The following is a 12,803-nucleotide window of genomic DNA, read 5'->3' as shown; positions in this document are numbered from 1 at the left end:
TTTCTCAGTCAATTTTGACCATTTAGCAGAATGTACAGTTGGACTGTCTCTTCCACAGTCCCAAAACATTCACACTAACATCAACATCTGCACCCTGCAGTGAATAGGGATCCAAAAACAGATCTGAGCACCCTGAGCAAGTGGCTTGCTCCAGTCTGAACCTTCCAAGTGGACTTCCAGTAGAATTTAAATAGAGTCTATTACAACAGTTTACCCTGGAGTGGGCAAAGGCCCCATGATCACTGCGGAACAGGATAGTCCTTCACTTCTCTAGTAACTCAACAAATTAATCGAAGTACAATTTGTGGTCTCTTTTGTGCAAAGCTCCAGTAAAAGAGCTTTGTTTGAGAGAACTACACAGATGTTGGGGTGGGAAAATGGAATCCTCTTTCAAACGTGTGGAAAATACGCACAGCATTTCAGTGGTAACTAGTACAGCCCACGATCCATAATAGCATCAGGGAAAGGACAGTAACTTGTTCCGTAACTGGAGTTCTTCAAGATGTGTTGCTCAGGTGTATTCCACTATAGGTGTACGTGCTCGCCATGTGCACTGGCGAGCACGCACACCTATAGTGGAATACACATGAGCAATCACTCGAAGAAGAAAGGACAGTTACCTGTTCCGGAACTGGTGTTCTTCGAGATGTGTTGCTCAGGTGTATTCCACTATAGATGTGCGTGCTTGCCACGTGCACCGGTGAGCATGCAGACCTATAGTGGAATACACCTGAGCAATCACTCGAAGAAGAACTGCTAAATCCAACCTACATGAGTGTTGTAGTTCAGCTGATGCATGGAATTCATCTGTTCATGGCTATATGTTCATCAGCAACACCAGAAAAGTGATAAAACAACAAAATTGTGAAATAATTATTATCAAATACAGTATAGCTCATGGGCTGTTGAACAAGTGAAAAAGTATCATATCAGAGACAAAAACCACCTGACTTGAAACCCTCAAACTAGCTGAAGAGTCATATGCTAATTCCAGACCCCCCCGCCCCAATACTTCTTGGTGTCAACCAGCATGTTCAGAAAGAATTATATTATAAGAAATTACTACTACTTGCACCTCCAATATATTAGACCTTTCGTGTGATGTATATTTCTATTCTTTTCAAGATTCCATCAGAATCAGATTTCATCAACTTTTGAAATATGAAAAGGGCTAATGTCCTAAAAGAAAAATTTACAAGCACTCAGAAAAGGCCCAACTAGTGAAGGCCACATGACCTTGAGAACAGCATAATCAATATGTCTGAAAGGAATCACATTGACTTTAGAGCCAGCATAATGGAAACTTCCTTTGCCACCACATGCCATCTTCTTAAAAATTATTTCAAAGAGTGAGATATCAAAGATTTTCTGACATCTGCTTCATTCTTAACTGAAACTGCTTCAAAAACAAAGGCTTCAAAGCAGGTTTCTGATTATGAGAAAAGCAATCACACAGTGGAATGAAGTTAAGGTTTCCCTAGCTACTTAGTAAATAGTGATGCTCCAAAGGGAAAATGCTTCAAGAAATAGTAGACTAGGACCCTGGCTAGTGCAAACTGGTTTAGCCCCTTTGTCTGTATGAAGATTTATACCAGTTGAGGATCTGCTCGGTGTCCTTGGAGCTAGAATGATCTCTCCCAAAAAAGAAATTAAATTAGTCCTGGAGTCTATAAAGGAACTTTCTGAAATCTTAACATTTTGGAAACAAGATCTGAGGCTCTGCTGATTTCACAGTCTGAACAGGATGGCTGCTGTTTTCTTATGAGTGTGGGTACTCTGTAACTCTTGATAACATTTGGGCCAAAATTTTCAGGTGAGTACTTACAACTAGACACCTAAGTATTTATTTAGATATCTATGCAATTGACATTATTTTCAGAGGTTCTGGGCTTCCACCACTCCCACTGAAGTCAATGGGATCTGCATTCGCTCAACACCTCTGAACATCAGGCCAGCTAATTATGTGTCTAAAATAGATTTAAATTCCTACATTTAAGAATCCATATCTGAAAATGTTGGCCCTGGCTTTTAACTAGGGGATTTCAAAGCCACATTATGTGAGGTTATGTACTTGTGCATATAGCCTTAACTCCAGCATGAGAGACTTTTGTCTCTCCCTCTTTTTATTTCATAAGCTTTACCTCTACTTCAAAAATGGTAATCAAAATCTTTGAGCCATTTATTTATATATTGACACAAAGTAGAAAATCCAGCAAAAGTAATAGGAAAAAAAGGAATTACTAAAGACAGTTTAAATGTATAGACTCAGATATGGAGGAGGGGGGCAAAGGTAACCACTGCATTCCCATAAGTCTGAATAAGTCCTTGAAATCTGCACTAAATTACTCTGGCTGCTAACAGCCCCACAAGGCCAATACGGCTGCCAGGAGTATTTTGGGGATGTAACGAAATCCCAGTAATGCCACCTACACTTGCACCATGAAGGGGGGTTGACATAGGAGTTGCTACACTGGCACTATGTTTCAGGAGGATCCTTCTGTGGATGGCAAGAGCAGCTTTCAGGCTCCTCTGTGAAGGGAGTGGGCATAAAGGGTGTGTCTACACAGCAGCTGGGAGGTGTAAGTCCCAGCTCAGGTAGACTTACATGCATTAGCTTGGTTCAAGCTATTACACTAAAAATAAAGGTGTGGCCACAGTGGAAAGGGAGGCAGCTCAGGTTAGCTTCCTAAATACAAGCTCACCCAGCCACCAGGCATGCATCAGGCAGCTAGCCTGAGCTGCTGTGGCCACATGCTATTTGTAGAGTGCTAACTCCAGCAAAGCTGGCATGTGTATGTCTACCTGAGCTGAGAATTAACTTCCCCGCTGCTGTGTAAATATACCCTGAGTGACCTTACCACTGTGCAGGATCTGGGACATGAATATTGAATTACAAACCTAAAGCTGTTGTTTAGGTGAAACAAAGTATTTTGATTTTCAGCAAAAACAACTAAGGATGGCATGTGTTGCCAAGAATTAACCAATGACAGAAAGAATAGGGCTACTTTGACCATACTGGTGTGTGCGCGTTTAAATGTCAATTTACAGTAACCAACCATAAATCATCCAACATCCAAATACCAGGCTCTATTTGACCTCTCTCTTGCAACCATTTATATTTTCTGACTTACTAACTGTTGACATATTTTTAACTATTACCATTTTTGTCTTCTGCTGATATTCATAATACCCTCTTTTAGAAGCATCAGGTCTTTAAGTTACTATCCTAACTTCATCAGCTATACAATCAAATCAGCCCTATTTTTCTGGAAAAAAACAGACAGTCACATCTTACCAATGCTGTTTATACTGCAGAGAAAACAGTATGAACAGACTCATAGCTTATGCGCAAGCATAAATGTCATGTTAGAATGATCAGTAACATCTCATACAAGTGACTTTCAACAATAATATTTTTCAAATTGACTCAGAAAGAGAGGAGACACTGATTCTGCTCTCACACAGGTTTTATACCGTGTAACCAAACTGACTTCACACGAGTTACTCCTTGATTTACAACAGTATAAATAACAGAGAATCAAGGCCATTGGTTTCTAATGAATTATGAAAAAAATTGAAAGCTAGCATTCTACTGGTGAAAGACCACAATCAAACTAGTCCTAGCCAGAGTGTGGCTTAGAAAAAGGGTAGCTGCACCAAATTGATAGCATTTATTGAGACAGGGCCGGCTCCAGGCACCAGCTTGCCAAGCACGTGCTTGGGGCGGCCACTCCGGAGAGGGGCGGCACGTCCAACTATTCGGCAGCAATTCGGGGGACGGTCCCTCACTCCCACTCGCCAAATTGCTGCTGCAAATCGCGATCGCGGCTTTTTTTTTTTTTTTTTTTTTGCGCCGCTTGGGGCGGCAAAAACCCTAGAGCCGGGCCTGTATTGAGAAGAGTAGCAACCTCTACAGGACAAAAGGAGAGGGATGACCATTTGACTTTTGTTCAACACGTATACTGACTAAACAGCAAATCAGTTTCAGAGACAGTAAATTTTACTAAGATTGTCCTATTAAAATGATTTTTTAAACAGTCAGATATAATGGGAATATCTATAAATTTAAACTAACAGTACATTTTGGGCGTTCTGCGTAAGATGTAACTACAAAATCAAGTCCTGGTTATAATCGAATAACTTCTGCCACAGAAATTCAGCCATCATAATTGGTGTAACATCAGAATACAAAGGGTTCAGTGAACAATATGTATTAATCACCAGCAAATGTTTATTTAAAAATGTTAAGTAGCACAGGAAAATACCTCCCTTTCCCCCTTTGTTTTTTTTAAAACAAAATAATAAAAATCCACTTTGGATGAGACGTCCTAGTTTGAACCCAAGTGAATGTTAATAGTCTAGTTTAGCAAATCCTAGAAACAGTGGATTAATATAGAAACATGAACACCTAAAATTAGGCTCAGAAATCCATATCTAGGCACCTAAATAAGTGGCTACTTATTTTCTGTAAGTAGTCATGACTTTGAAATTACTTATACCATATCATTACAGTATTTAAGTGGCTAAAACACAAACTTTATTGTTTAACACAATGATCAAGCATGTTACATAGAACAGTAAGGAAAGTGAGGACGTTTTTGTAAATTATTCCTCACAGGCCAGATGGTGATATCCTTACTCACCTCCACTTATACCTTATTCCACAAACAGTCCCATTGAGTGAGGTTCAACATGAGTAAAGGTAGCAGAATCTGGTTCTAAAACAGTTAAACTGAAAGCTTGTCCAGCTATATAGCGTAACTACTGGAGTGGGCATTTAGAAATGTGTACAGTAACTCCTCACTTAACATTGTAGTTATGTTCCTGAAAAATGTGACTTGAAGCGAAACGATGTTAAGCGAATCCAATTTCCCCATAAGAATTCATGTAAATGAGGGGGTTAGGTTCCAGGGAAATTTTTTTCACCAGACAAGACTATACACACACACACACACACACACACACACACACACAGAGTATAAGTTTTAAACAAACAATTTAATATTGGCACACAGTGATGATGATTGTGAAGCTTGGTTGAGGTGGAAGAGTCAGAAGGTGGGATATTTCCCAGGGAATGCCTTACTGCTAAATGATGAACTAGCAATTGGCTGAGCCCTCAAGGGTTAACTCTACAAGGCAGCAGGAACGGAGGGAGGGGAGACAGCATCGCAGACAGAGACACGCACCCTGTGTGAGAGAGAGAGATGCACATTTCCCCTTTAAGTATGCTGACCCTACTCTTAAGTACACTGCCTTGTTAATTAGATCAGCTTGCTGTCAGCAAGCTCCCTCCATCCTGAGCCCTGTTGTGTGTCCCCCCCTGCTCTATGGAAGATGGGGTAAGCGGGGTGCAGGAGCAGGGGGACACCCTGACATTAGCCCCTCTCTTCCTCCCCTCCCCCCCGCACAGCAAGCAGGAGTCTCAGGGAGCAGCTCCAAGGCAGAGGGCAGGGGCAGCACATGGCAGTGGGGGGGAGGGACGGCTGAACTGCCGGCAATTGATAGCCTGCTGGGCAGCTGCTGCACAGGGAATTTAGGTGAGCGGGAATCTGATAGGGGGGCTGCCGTCTACCCTGGTTCCAAGCCCCCACCAGCTAGCTGCAACAGGCTGCTCTAACTCACCTTTAATATGTGCACACAAGTAACACTTATACACGGATCATGATCCTGAGCTGTGCTTGGTGCAGTTTAATGGGAGACTTGGGGATTCTGATGTTGAGTGGGGGCTAGAAATGTAGAGATCCCAGGCCTTAGAGATCTCTAAGCTATCTCTCCTCTACAGGGGTGTGACCAGGGCTTTGTTATACCTCAGCAATTGCTGGCTGCCAGATTGGCTCCTTGGGAAAACTGCTAGAGGTAAGAGCATTCTTCTGGCTTAAGGCAGCCCCAGAATTGGGAGAGCACCCTCAAAATCTGAGTTATGCTGAGACTTCCTTGGCTACTACTTAGGGTCTGGGCCAATATCTTTCAAAAAGTCTTAATTTAAAAGGAGGTGGTCAAGGTATTTTCCTACCTTTAAAGCCATGTTTTTTCTCTGGACTATAAGAAAACTTTGGTAGCTTGAAACCAAAATATATTTTCTGTCTAAAGTCTGGTCTACACTAGAGAATTAGGTCGTCTTAACTATGCCATTCAGGGATGTGAAAAATCCACACCGCTGAGTGGCATAGTTAAGCTGAGCTAAGTCCCCATGTAGACAGCACTAGGTTTACAAATGTTTTCCGTTCATCTAGCTACTGTTTCTCGCCAACAGGAGAATCCTTCACATTGGTGTACGCAGTGTCTACACTGAAGCCCTACAGTGGTGCAGCTGCAGCTGTGTTGCTGTAGAGTTTCAAGTGCAGATAAGCCTTAAATCCTGTTTCCCAGTCCCTATTACATGCACTCAATAGCTAGGCCAAGGTGCTTGGTGTTGGACATCCAACATTCCTTTTTCATTTTGGTTTAAATTTATTTTAAGAGCAGTGAAGCATTTATTTTGGAACAGAAACCATATAAAGAGGACATAATTAAATTATTAAGCACATTGAATACCACACTAACATCTTCTTCCAATAGCATAATTGCAAAGAATTTAATGGATATGACTGTTCAAATCATTCTGTTGGCTTTGCATATAGATTAAAAAAATGGTGGTTGAATTTTGGACTGAATTTCCCTAACAGTTTCATTTTGTGCTTCTATAAGCATTTATGTTTCACTATTTAGAATACAATCTACAGGATACTAGCAAAATACCAAGGAATTCTATAAAGTTTCTAGGGTCAAATTTTCAAGGTTAGGCACTTAAATTATATATGCAAATTGTGTGCATATAAGCACAGACAGGTTGTTGCAAATCAGATAAATGGGTTCACAATCATATGTGCGATCAATTAATCATATTCAGAACTGTATTTTTTACATGAACATTCTACAGTTTGAACTAGTGTATGCAGATCTTGTGCATACAATTTAGACACCTACATTTGAAAATTCTAACCCTTATAGTTCACTTGTCACCCTCAAGTTTATTTTTAACATTTTTAAATAAAGAAAGAAAATGACCTTCCCCCCACCCCAAAAAAATCAGTGCATAATACAGCTAAGACTTCTGTCTACCATTATAAAACCAGTTATTGGAAACAGTGGTTTTGTAAGGCACACTAAATCATAGAACACAAAAACAGCAGGAAACATAATTTGCAAGCTTATATACATACCCAAAACATCTGGAAAGGGAGGGCATTAATGAAGCAAAGAATGGAAAAAGCCAAGACAATCAGGTTCTTGTACAAAGCATACAGCATGAGATAAGGTTATAACAAGAGCAGCTAGAAATGTCACATACATAGGAACAACCAAGAAAAAGGTTTGGAAGCTTAATACTAACAAAGAAAAGCAGCAAAAAATGCAAAGCTAACTCCGCAGCTTCTGCAGATGCCATATTCACATGTAGAACCAAATAGCCATGTATATGCCAATTTTGGACTGAATTTCAGATTGGTGAGTTTTTACCATGTACTTTACCTCCTTTGTGAGAAGAGTATTTTTTTCAAAAAGATAAACTTGTTTTTAGGCATTTCAAGCAATTAGCAAATGAAATGCCCTTTTGTTTTAGTATAAATGTGACTAACTATTGACATTTCACATAAACATATAGACATTACTGGCAAGCAAATATTTCCCTTCTGTATGCAGCTGTTTTAACATACAAAAGCAAGCTTTCATACAAGAGCTGAGTAAAACTTTATTTTTCCCTCAGAATCATTTTGCATAAATGTTGGCACTAGTTAGTATTTTGCTAACATTCTTGGATAGATTAGTTTTGCATTAAAATACTCAGAAACAGAGATTTTTTAGCTGTCACTTTGGTTTCCAACAAGTCAAATCCTCAAATCTTTATTTTTACAAACCCCTTACTCAGGCAGTTTCCAAGGAAGACTGAACTATATTAGGTCTAAAATGAACATCTTTGTAACCCCTCAAATGCAGTTCTTTACCCCCACGTGTTTTATTTGGAAGGGGTGGGAGTGGTTCTCTCTGCTCAACATGTTAAATCTTCTGTGGGTCTCATAGCAAAGCTAATATACTTCTATTATATACTTAACTGCTATGCAGCCCTATACTCTGTGGTCTGGTAAAAATCATTCTTACAAAAGGCTGATTTATTTCCCCAGTGGAAACAGATTTTTATTGAGATTGCAAGTATAGCAGCTTTTCCCCTCTTTATTCATATTTTTCTTTTCTTTTAAGAGACAGTAATGTAAATCTTTATTGTAAGATTGATGTTTTTAGGAAGGAAAAAAAAACGATGTGACTAATTGAATAATAAGGCGGGTGAGATAATATCTTTTATTGGACCAACTTTTGTTGGTGAAAGATACGAGGGTTCAATCTTACGCAGAGCTCTTCTTCAAGTCTGGGAAAGGTACTCAGAGTGTCACAGCTAAATACAAGACAGATCAGATTGCTTAGCACCAGGGCCGGCTCCAGCATTTCTGCCACCCCAAGCAAAAAATAAAATAAAATAAAAAGCCGCGATCGCAATCGGCGGCAGCAATTGGAAAAAAAAAAGCCGCAATCGGCGGCGGCAGTTCAGCAGCAGGTCTTTCGCTCCTAGAGGGAGTGAGGGACCTGCCGCCCCGAATTGCCGCAGGTGCCGCCCCTTTCCCTTGGCCGCTCCAAGCACCTGCTTGTTAAGCTGGTGCCTGGAGCCGGCCCTGCTTAGAACAGTGGTTATCAACCAGGGGTATGTGTACCTGTGGGGGTATGCAGAGGTCTTCCAGGGGGAACATCAACTCATTCATATATTTGCCTAATTTTTACAATAGGCTACATAAAAAGCACTATGAAGTCAGTACAAACTAAAATTTCATATAGACAATTACTTGTTTATACTGCTCTATATACTATACACTGAAATGTAAGTACAATATTTATATTCCAATTGATTTATTTTATAACTATATGGTAAAAATGAAGAACTAAGCACCTTTTCAGTACTAGTGTGTTGTGACGCGAGTGTGCTGTGACACTTTGTATTTTTATGTCTGATTTTGTAAGCAAGTAGTTTTTAAGTGAAGTGAAACTTGGAGGTACGCAAGACAAATCAGCCTCCTGAAAGGGGAACAGTAGTTGGGAAAGGTTGAGAGACACTGGTTTTGCATAAGGAGTTCACCACTCAAGGTGAAGCAGGCAGTTAAAACCTCGGCAGTCATAGGACAAAAGAGGGTTAGTGTATTATAGGTTGTTGTAGTGCGCTATAAATACAGTGTCTTTATTGAGTCCAGGATTTTTAATGTCTAATAAAGTTATGAATTTAAACTCTAACTCTTATCGTTGGAATGTGTAGGTTTCCTTCGAGAATGAGAACTGAGATATGGAGTGCTTGTTTTGGGAAAAGTGTTTGCTCATGTGTGATATGGTGTTTTTGTCTTATCATTTTTATGTGTGAGTTCATTTGAGAGTATAGTGATTGTCTCATTTCACCCACATAATTGTTGTTGGGGCATTTAGTGCCCTGGATAAGGTATACCACCTGTTGTTATAGGCATGTGTAGGATCCAGGGATCTTGGAAAGTGTGTTGTGGGGGGCATTGATCATCACAGCAATGGAGATATGTCTGCAGGTATGGCTTGTAAATATTTAATGATACCCTCTAAGGGTTCCAGTGTGGGGTTGTAGAAGACAACTAAGGATGTGTGGTCAAAAGGTCTCTCCGCCCATATTGAAGCAGATTCTCTGAGGGTACTTTGGTGGCTGATTCCATGATGTAATTGAGTAATATTTATATTAAAATTAGTGGTACATTTTCAGAGGACTTGGTGCAGGTGCAATTTATACCCTAAATGTTAACTTGGGCACAGATCAGAGTCCCTTCTCCATCTAACTACTTTATATACTCTCACAGTGCAGTTTTACAGATGCAAAGTATGTCCTTAATTGAGTTTCAGAAGCCAGGTGTGACTGCAAATTTTGCTGGTGTAAATTGAACCTGTTAAAATGGGTCTGTTTTTTTGAAAATTCACCCCTTAATATACTGCTCATCATTTTGCATATATAGCTGTTTAACATGATTAAAATACAGGATATTAAAATTTAAAAATGCTGCTGTTTTAATTTAAAAAATCAAATTTAATTGCAATTAAGTCTAGTGAAAGTAATCTCTTTATATCTGCGGAATGACCAAATACAAATAATTGTAGCCCTGCCATAGAAAGGAGATCAAGAATGGATTCAGTGGCTGATGCAGTTCTGCTATTACAATTGTAGCAGTACCAAGCATCAGCAGAACGACCAAGGAAGCTAAATTTAAATTGCACACACAATCTTAACTCCGGCATTTCCTAACTTTTGAGTGCTTGACTTTGCAACCTTAATAATGTTCTTTTAATATAAAATCTATGTGCAATTTCCTAGATTTATTTTTTAAGCAAACTGGAAAAAACAGAAATTCCATCATGTGGCATCATATTGATACCCACATGGGTCATCAGCAGGACTGGAACCTTAGGATGACGCACAGATCTCTGACACTTGAGAAAACAGAGTAAATGATAGCTGTAGCAGCTTGTCATCCTCTAGGTGGACCAACACTTTAGAGGGGAATGAGACATATTTTGTCAGTGGGTTTTCACATATTCCAGATATTTGCTGCCAGCAGATGAATGGTGAGACTCAGGAATCTTGGGTTCTATTCCAGGCCTTGGAGGGTAGTGTGTTCTAGCAGGCATGGCTCTTCTGACCATTCCTCCAAACTTAAACCCATCTGCCCAGATCCCTCCAACCTGTCCCAGTCCTCTCTCTTCCCCAAACTGGGCTCCTCGTCTGCATTCTCCTATTCTCGTCTAAGCAGCCCCAGTCTCCTCTCCACAGGGTTCTCATCCAAGTCCCATTCTCTTTGTCCAGCAGGTTAGTCTCACTCCTCTAGACTTCTCACCTCAGACCCATCTCCCCTTCCCAGTGTCCTTGCCCAGCCAGTCCCAGTCTCCTCCCCTGGATCATCATCTGATCTCATTGCCCCACCAACCCAACCCAGAGGCTCTGAGTCCCCCCATCATTTCCTTCCCTGGCTCCCAGTCTCAGACCTTACCTCAGATCTTAGTTAGAGCTTCCATCTTCCTCCACCATCCTCCAGCCCTAGTCTCTCTCCCACTCCCTTGGCTCCTTGTCTCAGTCTTCCACCCAACAACCCCAAGTCCAGCTCTTTGTCCCCTCTGAATTCCAATAATTCAATCAGGCATCTTCCTTTTCCACACTGCCTGGGCCCAGTACTGCAAGTACATGAGAGACAGACTCCTGTTTTCAGTTCCAGTGTCCAGACCCGGCCTGCCCTGCAGCAACTCAAGGCTGCAACTACAGGGAATGTCCTGCTTGGCCGTGGGATGGAGCATACTCAGTTCTGGCAATCTTTGTAGAATTTAGCAGCAAAGCTCTAGTGAGTCTTTATTTGGCATGTATGAACTGTGATTTTTCACAGGTTTATAACTTGGCCAAATTTGGGCAGATTTTGCAAGGAATGGCAAAAGGAACATCCGTGACACAAAGGCCCTCTCTGCCAAATTTCAAAACCCTGCTCCAAGGCATGGGACTCTAGAGCATTTCAAAGGAAAGGTTACCAAAAATTTTTTAACAGGGAAGAAAAACGTATCTTTCCCTAGCTTCATTCTTAGAAACAGCTGAACTGTTTTGACTGAAATTTAGCGTGAGGCAGATACCCTGAATGGAAAATTTCATCCCAAATGGTTAAAGTGTGGCAAAGTTATAAGCAACTGGATACAACTTAGAAGTGTTAGGCAACCTTAATAATAGATGGAGCTACCAGCCCATCCTATATATAACACACACACACACACCATTTGTGCTACTGCAACTGAGATTATGTCAGCACTTCCACAGTAAGTAGCAAGAAGAGATGCTGAGGTGCTACATGCTGAAGTCTGTCATTAGAGCTGGGTGAACAATTCACCATGAACTATTTATTCAACAAATTTATCCCTTTTCCTCTTAAAAAATAGACTGAAATTTTTACAGACTTTCACTTGTGAAATTCTTTGATGGATGTTTTCGTGTTCAAACACATTTTAGCCTATTCAACTTGGTACTCTTTTGACTACTGTGATTATTCTTCAAGTATTAGATATTAATTCTATGATATTCAATTTGTTCAACTGATCATCATGATATTATTTGCATTCCATGATTGAATGACCGAATCTATATAATCAACTTTCACTTTGGCTCCAAACAAATTTAACTTCATCTTTTCATTAAATGATAAAAGCAATTTTGGATACAGGCCTGAAATTCCATCACAGGAACATTCACATGAACAAAACTTTGCACAAAGCAAATATGAAGGCATGTGAACACAATCAAAATTAAATTTATTTAGAAATTAACACAATGTGTAAATAAGTTTTCTTACTATACACCCAGCTCTACTTGTCATCCAAGATTTCAATGAATGGTTTTTCAAAAGCAAATTTTCAAGCAATTCATGTAGCCATTTCTTAATTACAGGAATATATTCTAAAAAGTCCAACTGCTACACAACTATAAATGTTAAGATATCCAGCAAAATACATATTTACTCAGACTCTTTGTTTGCAAAACTGATTATTAAAAGTATATTCACCCAAAACACCAGAACGGTTTCAAAAGCCATTCTAGTCTCTAATAACTAACACATTTTCTATTGTTTATGCACAGTTTCATAGATTCCAAGGACAGAAGGGACCATCATGATCGTCTAGTTTACCCTCCTGTATAACACAGGCCATAGAACTTTCCCAAATAATTCCTAGAGGCTATCTTT

At 40.0% G+C, this 12,803-nt stretch overlaps 1 protein-coding gene across 4 annotated transcripts in view; it reads right to left on the bottom strand.

Moving 5' to 3' along the window:
• The window catches only part of CACNB2 (calcium voltage-gated channel auxiliary subunit beta 2), a 410,979-nt gene that overhangs the window by 16,917 nt on the left and 381,259 nt on the right, over nucleotides 1–12,803 (bottom strand). The window lies entirely within an intron of this gene.

The sequence above is a fragment of the Malaclemys terrapin genome, chromosome 2 (genome assembly GCF_027887155.1).
Source record: "Malaclemys terrapin pileata isolate rMalTer1 chromosome 2, rMalTer1.hap1, whole genome shotgun sequence".
NCBI classification, from domain to species: Eukaryota; Metazoa; Chordata; order Testudines; family Emydidae; genus Malaclemys; species Malaclemys terrapin.
The sequence above is the reverse complement of the archived record's forward strand: the minus strand, read 5'-3'. Positions and strand labels throughout refer to the sequence as shown.